General features: G+C 40.8%; 1 long non-coding RNA gene across 2 annotated transcripts in view; it reads left to right on the top strand.

Moving 5' to 3' along the window:
• The first annotated feature begins 5,772 nt into the window (after positions 1 to 5,772).
• LOC124717193 overlaps positions 5,773 to 19,991 on the top strand; it is a 67,432-nt gene continuing 53,213 nt past the window's right edge. The window contains exon 1 of one of the 2 annotated variants that reach the window (XR_007005717.1): positions 5,773 to 5,903. This is a non-coding gene — a long non-coding RNA (uncharacterized LOC124717193). Of the gene's footprint in view, positions 5,963 to 19,991 lie in introns of both variants that reach the window. The other variant, XR_007005718.1, reaches the window with a different exon arrangement.

The raw sequence follows: 19,991 nt of genomic DNA, 5'->3' as shown, positions 1-19,991 counted from the left end.
GTCTTTGTAGCTAAATGCTGCATAATAAGTGAACACAATACCTTTAATCGATGTAAGGGCTGAACATTTTTGTACTGTAGCTGTTGCTCTCACCATAGCTCTTTCTAAGCAAAGCTTTTGCATATTTATCGACAGAACTGAGCTACGTTATTTATTAACGCTTTTTCATCTGAGCGTACTCTCCGGTATCGTATATTTCTGCAGTAATTGTACATTTCAGCAGACACCAAGAATACGCGTCAATTGTAATATACTACAGTATCAGTATGACTTGACTGTACAGCGCTTGGCTGCCTGGGTCCTTCGGCTATTGTTTAGTATTGTCGGGCGCATTCGGTAACGTTGCATGTAAACGAGGTTTAGTTCCGCGTTTTGCCATCAGCTAATTGTAAAATAAACAGGTAATACGTAGTTTGCATATCCAATGAATGTGCTCTAAATTAAAATAAACATGACGTTATGATATTCAATTTTTAAAACTGATATGAACGTCAGCAAAGTTTGTGTCTGGTTTTGACGGCAGAAAACTCGTTGACCGTATCTTCATAGTTCAGACGGTTATCAGCTAGGAGGTCAGCTTAGATGTGAAGAATGAACAAGGCGTTCAGTCTCTCCTCAGACAACGTAGAACGTAGGTATGATTTCAGTCTTTTAAGAGACGAAAACGAGCATTCTGCTCAACAGTTTGTTAGAGCCACACATAGAAATATTCTAAGAGCAATGTCAACATTCGGAAACTCGAACTGTAACCTTTCTTTCCGTAAAAATTTGCTCATTTCGTCTGGTATATCACTAATCTCAGAAGATTTTAAAAGTTCCGCAAAATGTACACATTCGTTAGGGAAGGAAGGTTCTAAATATGTGTCATACGACACTTTGAGTTTTGCTGCACGTTCAGCACTATCGTCAGGTGAACTTAACTGTTCTTAAGGTTACTGAAAACTGTGAAGGCGTCCAACAGTGTTCTATAGCTTTCACTCCTTCTCACTAATTCGGCGTACAAGTTGTCAAGTACTGGGAGAAATGTTTCAACTCTAAATTTTTCCCTTCAAGTCAGAGTCCGCTTCTTCGCCGTCATAAAGTTTGCGTTTTCGTGAACTTTTGTAGGTAAATTCATAGTTTATGTCAGTCACAATCCCCATGGATTTATTTTCAAAATAGTCGAACATGCCACGAATACATGCAGAAAATCCTACAAATGATTCAAATAATTCATGCACTATTTTAGTATCAATATTTACACTTTGAAATTTCAGATTTACACTATTAAATCTCTGGAGTATGTCCTTCCAAACTGTCATCATGAATACTGTTTCTTGTCTGATCAGTTGATACAACAAAGCTGAAGACTCATTTCGCACAAGCGGTTTTTCAAACATATTATTGGCAATATGTGTGAGGTCATTGATAACGGCCTTCGAGTTTTCATATAGACTTACACACGCTTCTTCTCTTACTGACCAATATGTTTTGATAAACTTTTTACTGTTTTGCTTCCTGGTTGCATGAAAGAAAGAAGTTTATCCCAGCGTTGTGTAGAAGCAGAGAAAAAATTATAAAGGTTTTGCATTACACTGAAAAATGAACATGCTTCCCCGGAACAGCTTGCAGCACTAAAAATTAATAGTCTCAGTTCGCTCTGATGAGGCATGAAACCATTACAAGTTAATGAAACATATTCAAAGAATGGCACCACGAAAGGTTAGTCTTCCTTGACTAAGGAGAGAGAAATGCTGAAAAACCGGAATTGGTCGACGCTTTAAAACAGACGAACATTATCCGACAAAAGCCTACTTACAAAGTTTCGAGGACCGGTATAGAGAGAATACAAAATTATTCTTCGATCTCCTACTTACATGTAGCTCCGATATGGACTAATTACTGCACACAGAGAGACATTTTAGTAATGGTTCCACCCGTGCTATTACGCGGTTGGAACAGGTGCAAAACATAATGCGTAGCACAATTCTAAATACCCTCCGCTTTGCACTTCACAGTAGTTTGCAGAATATGTATGGTGACACAGACATGTGTTGTCAGTTTAGTGACTGCGCTATCAGCAGTTGTAAGAAGATAATGAGGAGCACCTTTTCAAAACGCATTATGTCCACTGGTCGACAAAATTGAATTTGATATGGAATCCGGTATTTTATTACCCGCTCTACACACTCCTGCAATCAGATTGTGTCCAAACGCATTTTAACACATTCAAAAAGAGCACTTGAAAGAAGCAGCATTTTGTCCTCTAGTATGATTGAGTCAAACTGCATTAATTCCAACAGTTGCCACTATTTTATTTTATTTATCTATGTTGGCTCCAATGTAAGGCTGGCGGGCTAAAGCGAAAGGCTTTAACTGGCCAACAATGAACAGTTAATATTCGTTTTCAGTATTACAGCATTGTTGTATATAAACGTTTATCATTCTGTCTGTAGACTTATAGAAGTCAGAGGTAAAAACGTTGTTGTGCTGAGAAGGAGAGTATTAATGCGAGTGTATGTGTGACTGTTTAAGAGGAAATGAATCGTGGAACGAGAAAGCGAATGAAGAGCAAATCAAAAACGGAATTAGAGTATGAAAACAGGCAAGAATAAAGAGTAATAAAAATATTTTTATTTCAAAGCTATACAAATTAATCTATTTGTACTTACCTGCATGATTACTTCTCTTGTAACCTTTCCTCTTAGATATTGGGATAAGGATCCTCATCTCATGAGCTTCGAATCTCCTTGCCAGGATAAAGTAGGACGCTTTTGCTGTTATTCGATTCTGGTTAACAGTCTACACAAAACTAAAAGGGTAGAGTTTGCTAAACCAGACAAAAAGGAACAAGTAAGCGCAGGAGAGTACGGAATGATCCGAAAAATAAACCAACTGCTCTAATAGTGCAGTATCATGTAAGTAAAAAATCGTCAAATTTATGATTTATTTACTCTGATAAAATGTGTTACAGGGATAATATTGTAATTGCTACCTTTAATTCTTTTCAGGTTTATTCAAAAGGTGGTAGGCTTCCTGTATGTGCTGCTTTCTTCAGGAAGCTTTTCGGCATTGGTCAAAGAAGAGTGCATACCATCGCCAATGGCCTTAAAACCAGTGAAGGATTGCTTGACAAGAGAGGAGGAGACCATAAAGCAGGAAATTATAGTGCAAAAAGGAAAAAGGTAACTGAATTTATTTCATATCTACAAGCAAGGGAGAGTCACTACTCCAGAAATAAGAGGCAGCACCTTTACCTGCCATATGACCTGAGTATAAACAAACTTTTCCTCATGTATAACAATTCAGTCATATCTGATCTGAAAGTAAAGAAAACATTTTATACGAAAATACTTGATATAAAATTTAATCTAGGTTTTGGAACTCCAGAAAGTGATACCTGTATCTTCTGCCATAGAATGTATCACCAAATGAAAACTGCTACAGCCATCAACACAAACAATAAGCTAATGATTGAACTTGGGTCATATAAATTAAGAGCTAGAGCTTTTCATAAATTAATGAAGCAAACGTGTGACTGTAGCTTGACATTTGCCTCTGATTTACAACAGGTACAATCTCTCCCAAAAGTATCTCTTGGCGAGGCGTACTATTCAAGACATCACTGTACTTCTTTTGTGTAACAAATGTGGCAGATACAGAAACTACATTTACGTTTGGAATGAAATGCAGGCAGGTAGATGGCCACAAGAAAATTCCTCAGCCATCACCGATTTCTTAAAGAAATTTACCATTGACACATCTGTCACATTTCTCAACTATTCGCGGATGGATGCGCTGGCCAAAACAAAAATCAACACGTTATACATGCAATTGCTTTCGGGTTATTCAAAGAATCCCCAATGCATGTGACTGATGTACTTCTCTGCTTTCCAGTTCGAGGACATTACGTTTTAACTCCTGACAGAGTATTTGGACGAGTAGAAAACAAACTTCGTAAAATTTCAGAAATATTGAATCCAAACACGTCCGATAATGTTCATGCAGAAGTGGGCGAAACAAGGATTTTAGGGAAAGACTGGGAAGTATTTGATTTCAAGGAACTAAGTATGATTTTTAGGCTAGTAGATGGCATCAGTGATCCATTTGAAGAAATATATGATAGGTGAAAGGGTGACTGATGTGAAAATCAAAACACACATTACCTACTATTCTGATGATCCTTCATAGGTCCGCAGCTCGTGGTCGTGCGGTAGCGTTCTCGCTTCCCGCGCCCGGGTTTCCGAATTCGATTCCCAGCGGGATTTTCCCTGCCTCGTGATGACTGGGTGTTGTGTGATGTCCTTAGGTTAGTTAGGTTTAAGTAGTTTTAAGTTGTAGGGGACTGATGACCATAGATGTTAAGTCCCATAGTGCTCAGAGCCATTTGAACCTTCAAAGCGCTTTTTGCCATTAGGTAAACGTGGATACAGCTTGGTCAAAGTACCAAATATCTCCAAAGTGGATGGCTGTTAATCTGGGTGAAAAATTTAAGTATTTCATTTTCTCTCCAGTTGTCTCTATATCTAAGGCTTTCTTGTTTCAATCTCATCAGTGATGATTGATGATGTGGAAAAACTACTAAGCCTTAGGTATGGAAACAAGTGGAGAGAAAATGAAATACTTGAATTTTTCAATGAGTTATCAGCCGTCCATGTAACGAACTTATTGCCCAAGATACTATTTGTTATTGTATAGAAGAAGAACCTGTTTTGGGAAAAACATTGTGAAATTTGTTAATGCAAATGAAGCACATTTTCGTTTTTGTTCCTACTTCTGGTGTTAAAATGTTTTACTGAATGCTAAAAAATGTATTTTCAAACAATAAAAAGTATTTTTACCAATTCTGTGTCACTGAAAACTAATCAAAACGCATTATGTCCAAAATAGCTTACATCAAAAGTCAGATTGTCCAACAGAACCCAACAAAACACATTCTGTCCGTCACTAAAGTGCTCATAGCTCGAAAGTATAAAAAGCAATTTCCTTGTATTAAACACATTTTGATCCACGGCCCTACCTGAGTGTATGGTGTAAAATTTGTAAAAATTAATCGAATATTTTTTGCGGTATACGTTTTTCGCTTCTCCTGAAAAATTTACTTTTTATGACATAATGCGTTTTGAAAAGTAGCTACTCATATACTGTAACGAACTATACGATGGAAAAATAAGCAAGACAGTGTCGTAATGGTGCAATCTCCTCAGTTTTATGTCTGGCGTCACCCTGGATATAAAAGAGAGAGCTCGTGGATGGAGGGAATCGATGCCGCAGGAGAGCAGAGACGCTATGGCCATCTAGTAGCCGACGTTAATAGCAAAGTCGACAACAGCGCGACTTGTGGACCTGGATGAAACTACTGCCTCTTACGATTTGCTCGACCGCTTGGCATTAAGAAAAGAACATCTGCCAAAAACCGTCACAGAAAAACGATTAAATTAATTCTGGCAGACGGAGCGGTTTGTGATTTTGGTTCTAGTATTGCTATAAAATTTAATGAATGAGTAGACGATGCATTTACACGATCGCTCTAGACTGTATTGGCGCGGGCAGAACGAATCTATTGTGCGACCCTACAACTACAGCGAACAGTTTTCAGCAGTAAGTGCAGCCCAAAAGGTGTGCGAATGAGTGCCTTATTTTCAAGCAAGCTGGTCAGAAGCAGCCAGTCAGCATGTAGTGCCACTGCCAAGTCTGTCTGGGAATCACCCAGCTGCCTCTCGGCCGCTTAGCCGCACGCGGCGGTATGTGGCGTAGAACCGACCGGGGAATCCCCGTTGCTTCCCCTAGAACCTTCTGCAGTCTCCCAGCTGCAGAGGGAGTCCCTGCTCTCTGTAGTAAAGCCTACAAGGTCTTATAACGGGCTGCAGGGATAGCACTGGCACACTTTGAGTCGATCGGTTGGATGCTGCGCATCGGTGGAGGTAACTACTACCTTTCTCTTGTAGATAGCACACTGGGTTCTGTCCTCACTGTATATACGGTGAGTAAATCGTCCTTGGTCTTAAATGTCACAACCGTTAGAATTAATTTCGCTGGAGATCCGAAAATGCTTTGTTTCTTTGCCTATTGAGGTGGAACTGTTCTTTATGGAGTTTTCCTCGCGTGGTTACCGTTTAATTCACAGTGTGTTTTCTAAATTCAGATTTCGTCTTCGCTGTCTATTTTCCAGCAGCATTTGTTATCCGTTTTACAGCTGTTGAACATAATTAGATATTGTCTTATCGTGTAAATTTTGCAGATACATATTCTCTGTACCGTTTCTATCATTTCTGTAGTGACTTTTCGTTTCTTTCTTTTTTTGCTTTTCTTGAATTATCTCTAATCTGTAATACTGTGTTATGCACAAAGTAACCAAACGTGTAAATTTTTACCTGACTGGTTTTTACATTTCTGTAATGTTAGTTTTTTGTTTCAGTTGTTTAAGGACTATGCACCATTTATAATTTTTTTTCATTTTCTTTTCCTTTCAAATTCTTTTGACATTTAACTGTGTCATTTTCTTCGTCTCTCTCCATACAGTTCGTTACTGCCCTCTTACAGCTTTTGTCCAAAAACGCTTCTGTTCTCAATGCATTGCGTTTGGAAAGTTCTTTCTGTTTTTTCTTTTTTATTCTTACATATTTAGAAGCGTTTATCTCCCATTTCTTTGATACAGTTTGTTTGTTGTTCCATTTTCCAGAGATACTTAAAGATGTAGTTTACTAGCCTGTCATCACCTACTCTGTTTATTCGATAAGCAATGTGCACTTTATTGTTCTTGTAACACTTTTAGTATTCCAGAATGTTTCACATTTGTTTCGAAATTCACGTACATGCTTATTATTGGACCAAAAGCTTTCCTTATATGTTATTGATAGATATATGAATCGTTCTCAAGGTTTTCTTTTTTTTTTTTTTTTTTTTTTTTTTTTTTTTTTTTGCATGACTTCCTTGTTTCTTTTGAATGTGAATAATTAAGGAGTTTTGCTAATTAGAACTGATGTGCTAGCTGTAACTGACTTCTTTCTGTAGACATTTGGTAAGCAGATTTCTCGTATATTGCTCTTCCTGCAGCTAACGATTCCTAAGGAAACTTTCGCTTCTCTACACCTTAAATTTCTTTGTACTTATTAGGTGTGACTTTCAGAGTATGATTTTATCTATCAATGTTTTTTATTCATCTCTTAAACTATAGCACTATACAATTTCTTCATTATTTGGTATCTTTATTTTGTAATTGGTTTCATTTGAAACTTGGCGTATTTATTTTATTTTATTTTTTTTCTTGTGAGAGAGTGTGTTATGCATTATATTAATTTGTGACCTCTGTGGTTAGTTAGAACCGAACGTTTCACACCAGAGGACTGTCCCCCAGTGTTGGCCTACTTTTTCAATTAAATGCCCCTTTATTATCTGTGAATCCTATTGTCTATTATTTAACAATATTCGCGGGTCTTTGTAGACATCTTCTGCCAAGTAATGGGAACAACCGAATGAAAGCGCTCGATTGAGTCTGTTAATGGGAAACGAACGACTCTTTAGTTCTTTTAGTTTTTCGTAGCAGTTGCAGTATTCAGTTGTTTTTTTCCGTCGGTTGTAGTTTTACGTATCTGTTGGATTATTTTCATGCATTCACTCACTTTTTCGACTGCAACCATCCTGTGGCAGTGACCGAGTGAAAATAGTTATGACATTCTGTTGTAGTTTTGCATACTAAGTGAGTTATTCACTCCGTCTTTTCAAGTGAAACCAGTGTGTAGTTTTGTTCTGTCTGTTAAACGACGTATTCATTCGTTCTTTGAGCTGTAACCATTTCTTAGTGGAGGTTGATTCTTTCAACGAAAAAGACAGCAACCAGAGCGCCATAACCGGTTTCGAACCCACAAGTTCATCTTTAAACGGCTGTTCACAAGGTGCACATCTGTGTGAAGCTTACATAACTTTTTGCTCTTTGTAACCCCTTGTAGTGAACGATTCTTGGGATGGTTGTGCCCTACGGTAGAAAATCGATGTTAGAAAAGACCTATTTAAACTTTATTATCCTTCATAATGATCGAACACAATGCAAACAAATATTTTAGACTGAGTAGTAGTAGTACTTACGTTGACAATCCCGCATAATTTTGTTGGAGTCTTGCTGGTTTGCGCGGGATTTTAGAGGATAGTTCCAGTACTCCTTAACTGGGGGACAGAAGTGCCGTAACCCAATTACCCTGAAGCTTCGCTCAGAGGAAGAGGAGTTAAAAGAAGCGAGCACGTGTCTCGGTTTATCCGAAGATACTCGACTGTTTCTTAGAAAACGACGTGGAAAGTTTCGACGTAGTTTAGATTTCTCCGCAGAGCTTCTGAGGGGAACTGGTGTCGCGGTCTGTCAATTTTGCGCCTCGTTTCGAAACCCGAATATTGTTTTTATTTACTTTATCTTATTTTTTCATTTATCTTGCCATATCCATAGAAGGTTACTAAGTGATTGTTCCTTGTCAAGTTAGGGGCACAAGGGAATTATATTATTAGTAAAATTACAACTGGGTTTCACAATAGGTCTCGTAGCGTTATTATGTAAGATATGAGTGTAAGGTATTTTCGGGGTTACAGTGTTTTTAAATTCTTATTATTTCATTCTTATAGCAATTATTATACGCTAAGGCACCAAAGAACTGGTATAGGCATGCGTATTCAAATACAGAAGTATGTGAACAGACAAAATAAGGCGCTGCTGTCGGCAACGCCTATATAAGGCAAAAAAAGGTGTGTACTGCAGTTGTTAGGTCGGTTACTGCTGCTACAATGGCAGGTTATCATGATTTCTGTAAGTTTGAACGTGGTGTTATAGTCGGCGCACGAGTGATGGGACGCAGCATCTCCGAGGTAGCGATAAAGAGGGAACTTCTACGTACGACCTTTTCGTGATTGTACCGTGAATATCAGGAATCCGGTAAAACATCGAATCGGTGCGGCCGGAAAAAGATCCTTCAGGAACGGGACCAACGTGCAGAGAATCGTTCAACGTGATAAAAGTGAAACTCTTCCATAAATTGCTGCAAATTTCAGTGCTGGGCCATCAACAAGTTTCAGTGTGCTAACCGTTCAACGAAACATCATGGATGTAGGCTTTCGGGGCTGAAGGGCCACAGATGTACCCTTGATGACTGCACGACATAACGCTTTACGCGCCAGTCCACGTACTGAATAGATTAATTCTTATTTTCACCGTCTAAATCTGACTATTCCATTGCCGTGAATTAAGTTGTTCTAGGTGCAGCTAACATGTAAGTAATTAAGATGATGTATCGTTGAGGATACAAAATTGAGCATGCAAGTTCCCCTTCCATAGGGATACAAGTATTACATTCTTAGACCTCAGTAAGGCTTTCGACACTATTTCCAATGAGATCTTATTTTCTAAGTTAAAACTATACGGAATAAAGGGCTCACAGTTATCGCTAATAGAATCGTACCTTGATAACAGACAGCAAATGGTCATAATTGAGAACCAACTATCAGACATACTCAAAATTGAAACCGGAATTATTCAACGATTAGTAATTGGCCCATTTCTCTTTCTAGTGTATATCAATGACCTCCCACATAACTTGCCAGACAAATCAATTCTATATGCTGACGACATCACCTTAATAACATCAGACGGAAATCTGGAAACTTTACAGGACAAAAATACAGACATGGTAGAAAACTCCACCACATGGTTGCAAAGCAATAAATTGGTCTTAAAGGGCAATAAAACACAGACAATATATTTTCATTTGAGTGAGTTGAATCCAGAAAGGACGGTAAACACATATGTCAAACTGCTAGGAATTTATTTAGACCCGAATTTGAACTGGGGCGAACATACGCAACAACTATGCAAGTAATTTTTTTATTGCGCAAACTTAGGACTTGTGTCAGCAAGAGCCAAATGCTAGAGGCATACTATACCTTTTTCCACTCGCACCTGGTCTATGGCATAATAATTTGGGGGAACTCTTCAGGGGCTCAGGAAGTTTTTAAGGTGGCAGAAGAGGGCAGTTAGAGGTATAAAGGGCTTACCCGACAATGAATCGCGCAGACCAGTATTCAGGGAGCTGAAGATAATGACTCTCTCTGCAATATTCATATACCGCTGTCTGATAGACATCAAAGAAAACCAGAGCAACTTCAAAGAAAGGGGGGAGGTACATTCACACAACACAAGAAATAAACATTACATTGACACGCCCCAGGTAAGGATAAAGAAAACCCAAAACTGCCATACTACATGGGGATTAAGCTATTCAACAAACTGCGTACAACACTGAGGGAAATGCCAGTACAGCAGCGAGGGAAGAAACTAAAAAAATTGGCTGATTATGAATACAGCCTACAACATTCCGGAATTCGAAGAAAACTTGAGACGCCTCCAGAATGAATGATGATTATAGCATGTAGTGAAAATATAGGCGGTATCATATTCTGTGACAAATTTGATCCAAGGAGATGTATAACTGTAAATACTTTTCTGTATATTTTTTAAAAACTAATTGGTAGCTCTTAAAAAAAAACTATGTATGTACTGTATTGTGTTTTGGTACCTTTCCTTGTATTTTTTGACGCTGTCTATTACAACACTAAGTTGTTTTACCGACAATAAAATTTTGTTTTATTTGAAAAAACTGACTGGCTGGCGTCTTGCGCATGCGTGCCGCGCGCTCCACGCGATTCTCCTGCTGCGGCCAGGAAAGCAGCTGTTGCGAGGAGGTGGCGTGCATGCAGCGTGTTACTGCAGACCGCGGGCACCAAAGTTGCGCCAGCGGTGGGGTTACCTCCTCGCGACGACTGCATTCCTGGCGGCAACAGGGGACTGACTGCAGTGGCGCCAACTCCGGCACGGAAAAAGGCTGAGTGACCGTGAAAACAAAAAAACATTCACATAACTGATGTAACCGTAGAAGACTGACAAGGAGAGATTCACAGCGGTGAGATCGACTTTTTGAAATCATCCGAATTATACGGTGATGTAGGTTTAACGTCCCAGGTTTCAAACTTTCATTTGCGAGTAATTGAAGAAAAAATTAGCGTACTATGCGATTGCAGTCTTTCTCGGCGTATGCCACTGATGAATTCTTCTCGGGTTATCAGCCGAGTGATGGCTGAAGATGATGGGTACGAAACTCACTGAAACGTTGCGACAAGACGACGCCACCACTCGGCAGATAACCCGTGAAGAATTCATCAATTAGCGTAATGCTCTTAAGTTTTAGAAAAGGGATATTAACACAGATTGTTTAAAGTACAGGCTTGACATGCAAAAAGGTTGTGGACTGGTGTTTTCAAATCTATCATTTTTAAATTTTTTGGAAATGACTGTGATCATTATTTTTATTCGATTAAACGGGTTTAATGTAATTTTTTTATTTCTAATGCTGTGTCACATCATTTTATCACCGTACTAATTTTTACAATTGCTCTCATTTGTCTTCCTAGACTACTTCCACTTGGGATTTCTGCACATGTCAGTTTAATTACTTCTTTATTTATCTGTCATAATACTTAAACATTTTCAACTTCCGATATATCTCTTTAAAAAAAGACGATTAAACTATTTATATCAACTGTGCATTTGTATCAAAAATGAATTTTTCGTTGCAGTGTTCTTTTTTGGGATGGTTAATGTCAAAAAAAAATATTAAAAACATTACTTCAAATTCCGCTATGCACTAAGTAACACAGATGATGATTGAAACGAAAGAAAGAAGTATAAATAAAACGAAATTCAAGGAACGAGAAACAGAGATACTGAATGGAATAACATGGGCAAAAATATAAGATGATAAAACGGAAGAAATTAAATCGAAGTTAATACATAAAATAATTAAATGAGAGAAATTTAAAAAGGTTAATTAAAATGACATGACAAAGCATCAAAAATTTTAAAAAATATGTTTAATCCAATAAAAATAATGATCAGTCATTTCGATGAAGATTTAAAAATAAAAATTCTCAGAACACCAGAGAAGAAGACTTGAAATCACTCTTGAACGTGAGACCCGTACCTTAAATGTTACCGCTGTTCGACTAGCCTCTGCAAGAGCCCGTTTTTAAAGTTGGAGAGGATCAAAATTCAGAACTACTTTTTTTTTTCTTTCAAATGAGGGCCGATGAGGGTGAATGGCCGCAGTGTGTGAAACTTGGGAGCTTAACCTACATCACGGTATAGATGATTTCAAGAAGTCGATTGTACCACTGAGGACCTCTCTTTGTGAGTGAGAAAAACATTCACATAACTGACGTAACTGTAAGAGACTTGTCTCGGCTGACTGTCTCACATTAAGTGAAAGCACTCAAACCGGAAGATCGAGTGACACACGGACATGGCCAGAGTGATAGTTTCGATTGGCGGATAAGTTGGCATAAAGAAATCTTTTAGAGACAATATTACATTCAAAACTGCCTTTTTATTGATCGGTTTCGACAGGTAAGGCTGTCATCTTCAGATCTTCCAAATTTTTTCTGGTTGTACATAATGATCCATTGTGCATTCATTATTCATGCCATGCTAACATTGTAGTAGAGAGTACATTTCATATACCACAGATTTCTCAAAAATGTGCAATATAATCTCCATTAAAATGTTAACAGGGCATGAGTAATGAATGCACTATAGAGCATGATGTACAATCAAAAATGTTTCTGAAGATCTGAAGATAACTGTCGCACTTGTCGAAACCGGTCAATAAAATGAAGCCGATCTGACTATAAAAGATTTCTTTGAAGTACATACAGATTACTCCTTCTAATGATGAGAAACTTTAAATTGGCTGTCGTAACTGGGGCCCAGATTTTAATGATATGGTACTGGGAAGAGTTTACTGTGCGTATAAAGTCATACCTGTATTTATACCTTTTTTAGTAGTAGGACTAGTGGTGTAAAATGCTTGGGCATTTACAGGTTGGGCCAAATGCCCAGAATAAATTGCTGGGCAACTACCCAAAATTCATGAACACCTGGGCATTTATGCATTTTAAAGATTAATTGATAAGCGGCACTTATAAAAAAATTTTTAGGGGATATTTTGTATTTGGAAGGATGTTTTGCAACACTTCTTCTGTAATGGTTGGGTAACCAAGCTGAGAAAACTGCTTGAGAGTTAAGGGGTGTGATATATACAACCTATTAATGCATGTGTTGTTGAATGTAATGTGAATGTGGGGTTTTACTTTATTTAATTTTGGTTTCACTGCAAGGACATGCGAAGGCACAGATCGTTACTAGATTTTACTGACACAAAAATGTAGCGTAGGATCCTGTTGAAGTTATTTAGACGAATCCGTGCTCAAAAACAGTTCATCATTATAGGTTATATACACACACAAAAAAGTATTTCACCATTTTCAGCACGTAGGACCTACGTGTGATTTAATTTCGTCTGAGTGCAGGACAAATCTGTGTCCTATTGCACGTAACATAAATCTTCTGAATAAATCGTTTGGCACTTTGAAAATAACAGTTTCCTGTAGATCATAAATATTGACGAGCTCCAGCGTGGCCTGTGGAAAGACCGGGATTATAATTACGGTAATTTGAAATTGCCCCTTAATTGCGGCCAGTTGTCGCCGTCCAGCGATATTCGGCTTGCTGCCGGCGCGGCGTCTGAAATTCTTTTAAAATCTATGCGACAAGCAAACAAGGTATGTGGTGCAGGTTACAGTTAAAATGAACAACGGGAATACTTTAGATGTATATTGGAGCTCACTGTTCAAATAATAAAACTTGTACACACCTTATTATGTACATTGCGCACAATGGCGTCCTATCAGAACAAGGCAAAGGAGAAGAGCCTCCGGCGCTTTTTTGTTTCACGCCGTTACCAAAAAGAACAAAGATAATAATAATAGTTATGTTACAGATAATAGTTTTTCTTTATAATCGCATAATTCCTTGACCTTCAATAGAGTTTCTTTTACATATGACAAATACAATTGCTTAATATCGTGACAAAATGTTTAAAATTTATAGTTCTCATAATCTGGGCCATGGGACGTCATAAGGCCCCCTGGAATGTCAAGTTCACATGTTCTAATGTCCGGGCATGGCATTCTACATTACGTCACATGAAGCACTTTCTCTTAAGTTTTCACTTCGCATCACAATATTTAACATAATTTGTCATAGATTTCTCTGATTGTCTGACACTTCGAGTGCACATCAATACACTTAACACCATTGAACAAGGTTACAAAATTTCAGCATTATTGGTACATATATTTTTGAACAATATATTTTATTTTGGCAAGGATAGTCTGTTATGAACTGAAGTTGCGCACATTTCCTTTTAGTCGCTCTCCATTCGGACGAGAGCCCCAATGGAAACCGCAGAAAACCTTGGCGGAGCAAAACAGACTATCCTTTATTATCTATCTGTTAGTAGCGTTTCGAATAGTATAAGGTGTACATCCTTGATTTGCAAAGTTTGCATTTTTATCGATTAGATACATAATTTTACAGTTGTATGACAATGCCGTTGGTCGATGGTTCGCCAGTTGGAAGGGGTGGTCGTCGGCCGTCGAATGTTCGTGGGACGTTGCAGGCTCGGCGTCGCGTAGTCGATGCTGCGTCATCATGGATACGCACGGCGGGAACGTGCTTAGCTTCGGCGTGGAGGCAGGCACCGCCCCCCCTCCCCCCCCCCCCCCCTCCCGGCGTTGACATATAACCGCGATACCGTCCGCCAAGGCTGCATCGGCGTAGCCTCCTGCATTGTCGTCTCCCAGAACGGCTCGTAACGCGAAGGAGTGACCACGAAACAAATTCCATTACGCGGTATTATTTGTTTAACACACAGATGGGAATTCGCTACGGGCAAAAAATGCACGTATTATTAGTCACTGCTATTGTATAGTTTATTACACCCCAAGTGCGTAATTCCAGTAATCACATATCTACATTTACATACATCCTCCGCAATCCACCATACGGTGCGTGGCGGAGGGTACCTCGTACCACAACTAGCATCTTCTCTCTCTACTCCACTCCCAAACAGAACGAGGGAAAAATGACTGCCTATATGCCTCTGTACGAGCCTTACTCTCTCTTATCTTTGTGGTCTTTTGGCGAAATGTAAGTTGGCGGCAGTAAAATTGTACTGCAGTCAGCCTCAAATGCTGGTTCTCTAAATAACCTCAGTAGCGATTCACGAAAATAACGCCTCCATTCTTCTAGCGACTCCCATCCGAGTTCCTGAAGTGCTTCCGTAACACTCGCGTGGTGACCAAACCTACCAGTAACAAATCTACCAGCCCGCCTCTGAATTGCCTCTATGTCCTCCCTCAGTCCGACCTCATAGGGATCCCAAACGCTCGAGCAGTACTCAAGAATAGGTCGTATTAGTGTTTTATAAGCGACCTCCTTTACAGATGAACCACATCTTCCCAAAATTCTACCAATGAACCGAAGACGACTATCCGCCTTCCCCACAACTGCCATTACATGCTTGTCCTACTTCATATCGCTCTGCAATGTTACGCCCAAATATTTAATCGACGTGACTGTGTCAAGCGCTACACTACTAATGGAGTATTCAAACATTACAGGCAGTCCGGAACCGCGCGACTGCTACGGTCGCAGGTTCGAATCCTGCCTCGGGTATGGATGTGTGTGATGTCCTTAGGTTAGTTAGGTTTAAGTAGTTCTAAGTTCTAGGGGACTGATGACCACAGTAGTTAAGTCCCATAGTGCTCAGAGCCATTTGAACCAAACATTACAGGATTCTTTTTCCTATTCATCTGCATTAATTTACATTTATCTATATTTAGAGTTAGCTGCCATTCTTTACACCAATCGGAAATCTTGTCCAAGTCATCTTGTATCTTCCTACAGTCACTCAACGACGACTCCTTCCCGTACACCACAGCATCATCAGCAAACAGCCGCACATTGCTATCCGCCCTATACAAAAGATCATTTATATAGATAGAAAACAACAGCGGACCTACCACACTTCCCTGGGGCACTCCAGATGATACCCTCACCTCCGATGAACACACACCATCGAGGACAAGGTACTGGCTTCTTTTACTTACATAGTCCTGCGAACATGGTTGCTTGTTTCACTTTTTATGACATTCTTAATGTTTCGCGCTATATAAGAGTCCTAAAGTCGTCATACGCTCTGCACTTCACCGTATCTTAGATCCATGACTATTCTCTGTTTATAACCTGTTCCAAAAACAACATTCGCGAGCGCAGCACGTCACTCGCTGACCAAGTGTCAGCTTCGCGTTGGAATGTTGATTGTTGTCGCGCGTGAAACGCTGTCTATTCCAAATACATCGTTCGCACAGTTTACAGGAGATGAAATAAACGGTTTTTCCATACTCGCACTGTGTGCACGAAACATCTCTTCATTAAGGACGTCCGCTCAAAATGGTTCAAATGTCTCTAAGCACTACGTGCCTTAACATCTGAGGTCATCAGTTCCGTAGACTTAGAACTACTTAAACCTAACTAACCTAAGGGCATCACACACATCCATGCCCGAGGCAGGTTCTGGACTGAAGCGCCTAGAAAAGCTCGGTCACAGCGGCCGGCCAAGGACGTCCGCCTTAAGTCTGTACAAAGCACGGCGATCGCCCACTTAACACTTTCTCATAGTACAGATTGCGAATTACAGACTTCCATATACACTCCTGGAAATTGAAATAAGAACACCGTGAATTCATTGTCCCAGGAAGGGGAAACTTTATTGACACATTCCTGGGGTCAGATACATCACATGATCACACTGACAGAACCACAGGCACATAGACACAGGCAACAGAGCATGCACAATGTCGGCACTAGTACAGTGTATATCCACCTTTCGCAGCAAAGCAGGCTGCTATTCTCCCATGGAGACGATCGTAGAGATGCTGGATGTAGTCCTGTGGAACGGCTTGCCATGCCATTTCCACCTGGCGCCTCAGTTGGACCAGCGTTCGTGCTGGACGTGCAGACCGCGTGAGACGACGCTTCATCCAGTCCCAAACATGCTCAATGGGGGACAGATCCGGAGATCTTGCTGGCCAGGGTAGTTGACTTACACCTTCTAGAGCACGTTGGGTGGCACGGGATACATGCGGACGTGCATTGTCCTGTTGGAACAGCAAGTTCCCTTGCCGGTCTAGGAATGGTAGAACGATGGATTCGATGACGGTTTGGATGTACCGTGCACTATTCAGTGTCCCCTCGGCGATCACCAGTGGTGTACGGCCAGTGTAGGAGATCGCTCCCCACACCATGATGCCGGGTGTTGGCCCTGTGTGCCTCGGTCGTATGCAGTCCTGATTGTGGCGCTCACCTGCACGGCGCCAAACACGCATACGACCATCATTGGCACCAAGGCAGAATCGACTCTCATCGCTGAAGACGACACGTCTCCATTCGTCCCTCCATTCACGCCTGTCGCGACACCACTGGAGGCGGGCTGCACGATGTTGGGGCGTGAGCGGAAGACGGCCTAACGGTGTGCAGGACCGTAGCCCAGCTTCATGGAGACGGTTGCGAATGGTCCTCGCCGATACCCCAGGAGCAACAGTGTCCCTAATTTGCTGGGAAGTGGCGGTGCGGTCCCCTACGGCACTGCGTAGGATCCTACGGTCTTGGCGTGCATCCGTGCGTCGCTGCGGTCCGGTCCCAGGTCGACGGGCACGTGCACCTTCCGCCGACCACTGGCGACAACATCGATGTACTGTGGAGACCTCACGCCCCACGTGTTGAGCAATTCGGCGGTACGTCCACCCGGCCTCCCGCATGCCCACTATACGCCCTCGCTCAAAGTCCGTCAACTGCACATACGGTTCACGTCCACGCTGTCGCGGCATGCTACCAGTGTTAAAGACTGCGATGGAGCTCCGTATGCCACGGCAAACTGGCTGACACTGACGGCGGCGGTGCACAAATGCTGCGCAGCTAGCGCCATTCGACGGCCAACACCGCGGTTCCTGGTGTGTCCGCTGTGCCGTGCGTGTGATCATTGCTTGTACAGCCCTCTCGCAGTGTCCGGAGCAAGTATGGTGGGTCTGACACACCGGTGTCAATGTGTTCTTTTTTCCATTTCCAGGAGTGTAGTTCAAGTAACGGTTTTTATTGTCTCTGTGACTACACATATTTTCTCCACAGAGCAAGTTAATCACAGATTATGTCACATTATCTGTCATTTCTTTTAGAGGCAAGTGTTACAATTTGTGAGTACTTACTTTCCGTGTCCGGAACTAGACTTCAAACTTCCAAAAACCAGCAGCCAATATGGCCTTGTCATTTGCCTCCCATAAGTCATTCATTGTGCAGGGCTGGTCTAAACATGGACAGATAAGCAGGTGCTGAGGATCCTGGACAGAACCACACAGGCAGAGAGTGTTCTCATTCTCTTTTAGGAAACCCCATTGCTGCAGGTTTGTCTTGCACTTTGGCACTTTTACCCTCATACGGTTTAGGATTCTCCAGACTGTGTATGGTAGGCCTCCACCAGGCGGCAGTTCTTCTTTTACATCTGTATGGGGGTTTCTCAGGTCCATTTCCCACCTTTTCAGACGATTCTCTGCAGCCGACCCTTCCAGGGCTCGGGTACGTCACAGGAAACTCTTCCTCGAACAAAGCCGTCGGTCAGCAGGCTGGTGTCCATATAAAGGGTGACGCATGTCCTTTTCTTGCTTGGTTTTTTCGGCTTCGGCAGCGATGTCACGTCGTATGTTGTGCGGTGCGATCCCCATGATTAAGTACAACTTGTGCACTGGGGTTGACCTCAAGCATTCGGTAACAATCCGTGCCATTTCATTCACCGCGACATCAACTTTTCTCGCGTGTGTTGATGCAGACCATACTGGAGCGGCGTGTTCCGCGACTGACACACTGAGCGCAAGGGCTGAAGTTCTCAGGACTTTTGGGTTTGCACCCCAGGATCCGCTGGTTAGTTTCCTGATGATATTGTTTCTAGTTGAGACTTTTTCCCTTGTTGCTGTTGCAGATAGAGCTCACAATGAATTACACAATTCGTTGCTTACGTTCCTGCGTATCATGCCACGTTTGCCTGACCAATAGATCATCAGGACCTGTACTCGGACTCTGGCCTGCCTTTACAATAATAATGGCTTTACCATATCATACCCAACAAATTGCCTACATGTTTATATTTTCTCAGGACTGCTGTACATGTTCCTGTGTTACACGGTGTCTAATACGCGTTTCTCAAGCCGCATCTAATTTTAGCCATGGATATAGCAAGGTCGTGCAGTAAAATGGGATGACATATCCCTGCTCGATTGATTCTAAAATAGTTTTATCGAAATCTGCTTTGCTGATGACCCATGGTGTTCCCCTTTAACATGGGTTTTATTCATGGTCATCTTTCTTTTTTACTCTAGTAGTTGAAATATTACCAAATAAATGAGTATTAATATTTAATAAAATTAAATTTACATCTCTACTAAATCTTTCACAAGCTGAACCTTCCAATGAAATAACAGTCCTAACTTTACATTACAGTATGGAATTAAATCAAATGTTCGCATTAAAAATAGATATCAATATTCACTATTCTACTTCAGTTTCATGAACTTGTGTTCCTTCGTTACACTGTTCAGTAACCAATGTCTTTCCTATGCATCTTTGAAAAGCAAGTAATATTGTTCTTTTCTCAAGTACACTCACGTGGATCACACTTTCTGTGTCCTAAATACAGAAAAATATACCATGGAAAACACTTCTATACTATTATACACAGTAAAAACTCGATTAACTGTCACTCTTTAAACCGTCAGTATCTGTTAACCGTCACTGCTGTAACGGCATAATAATACTGTAATAACAGAATGCTCTAAGGTGCAGTGACGCGTTCGCTTTGTTTATTTACTCTATTTTAGTGGGAAGTGAATGTACCCGCCCGCCGTAGAATGGTACATAAAATACGACTTTCAGTTGACGTGCTAACACATCTCCCCCTTTGCTTGTCTTTGTCTCACTTGTGAGTCAACAATCACCACTGGATCGGTTTCCAGTTGTGGCGGGAAGACTGTAT

Source organism: Schistocerca piceifrons, chromosome 9 (assembly GCF_021461385.2).
Source record: "Schistocerca piceifrons isolate TAMUIC-IGC-003096 chromosome 9, iqSchPice1.1, whole genome shotgun sequence".
In the NCBI taxonomy this organism is placed as follows: Eukaryota; Metazoa; Arthropoda; class Insecta; order Orthoptera; family Acrididae; genus Schistocerca; species Schistocerca piceifrons.
The sequence above is the reverse complement of the archived record's forward strand: the minus strand, read 5'-3'. Positions and strand labels throughout refer to the sequence as shown.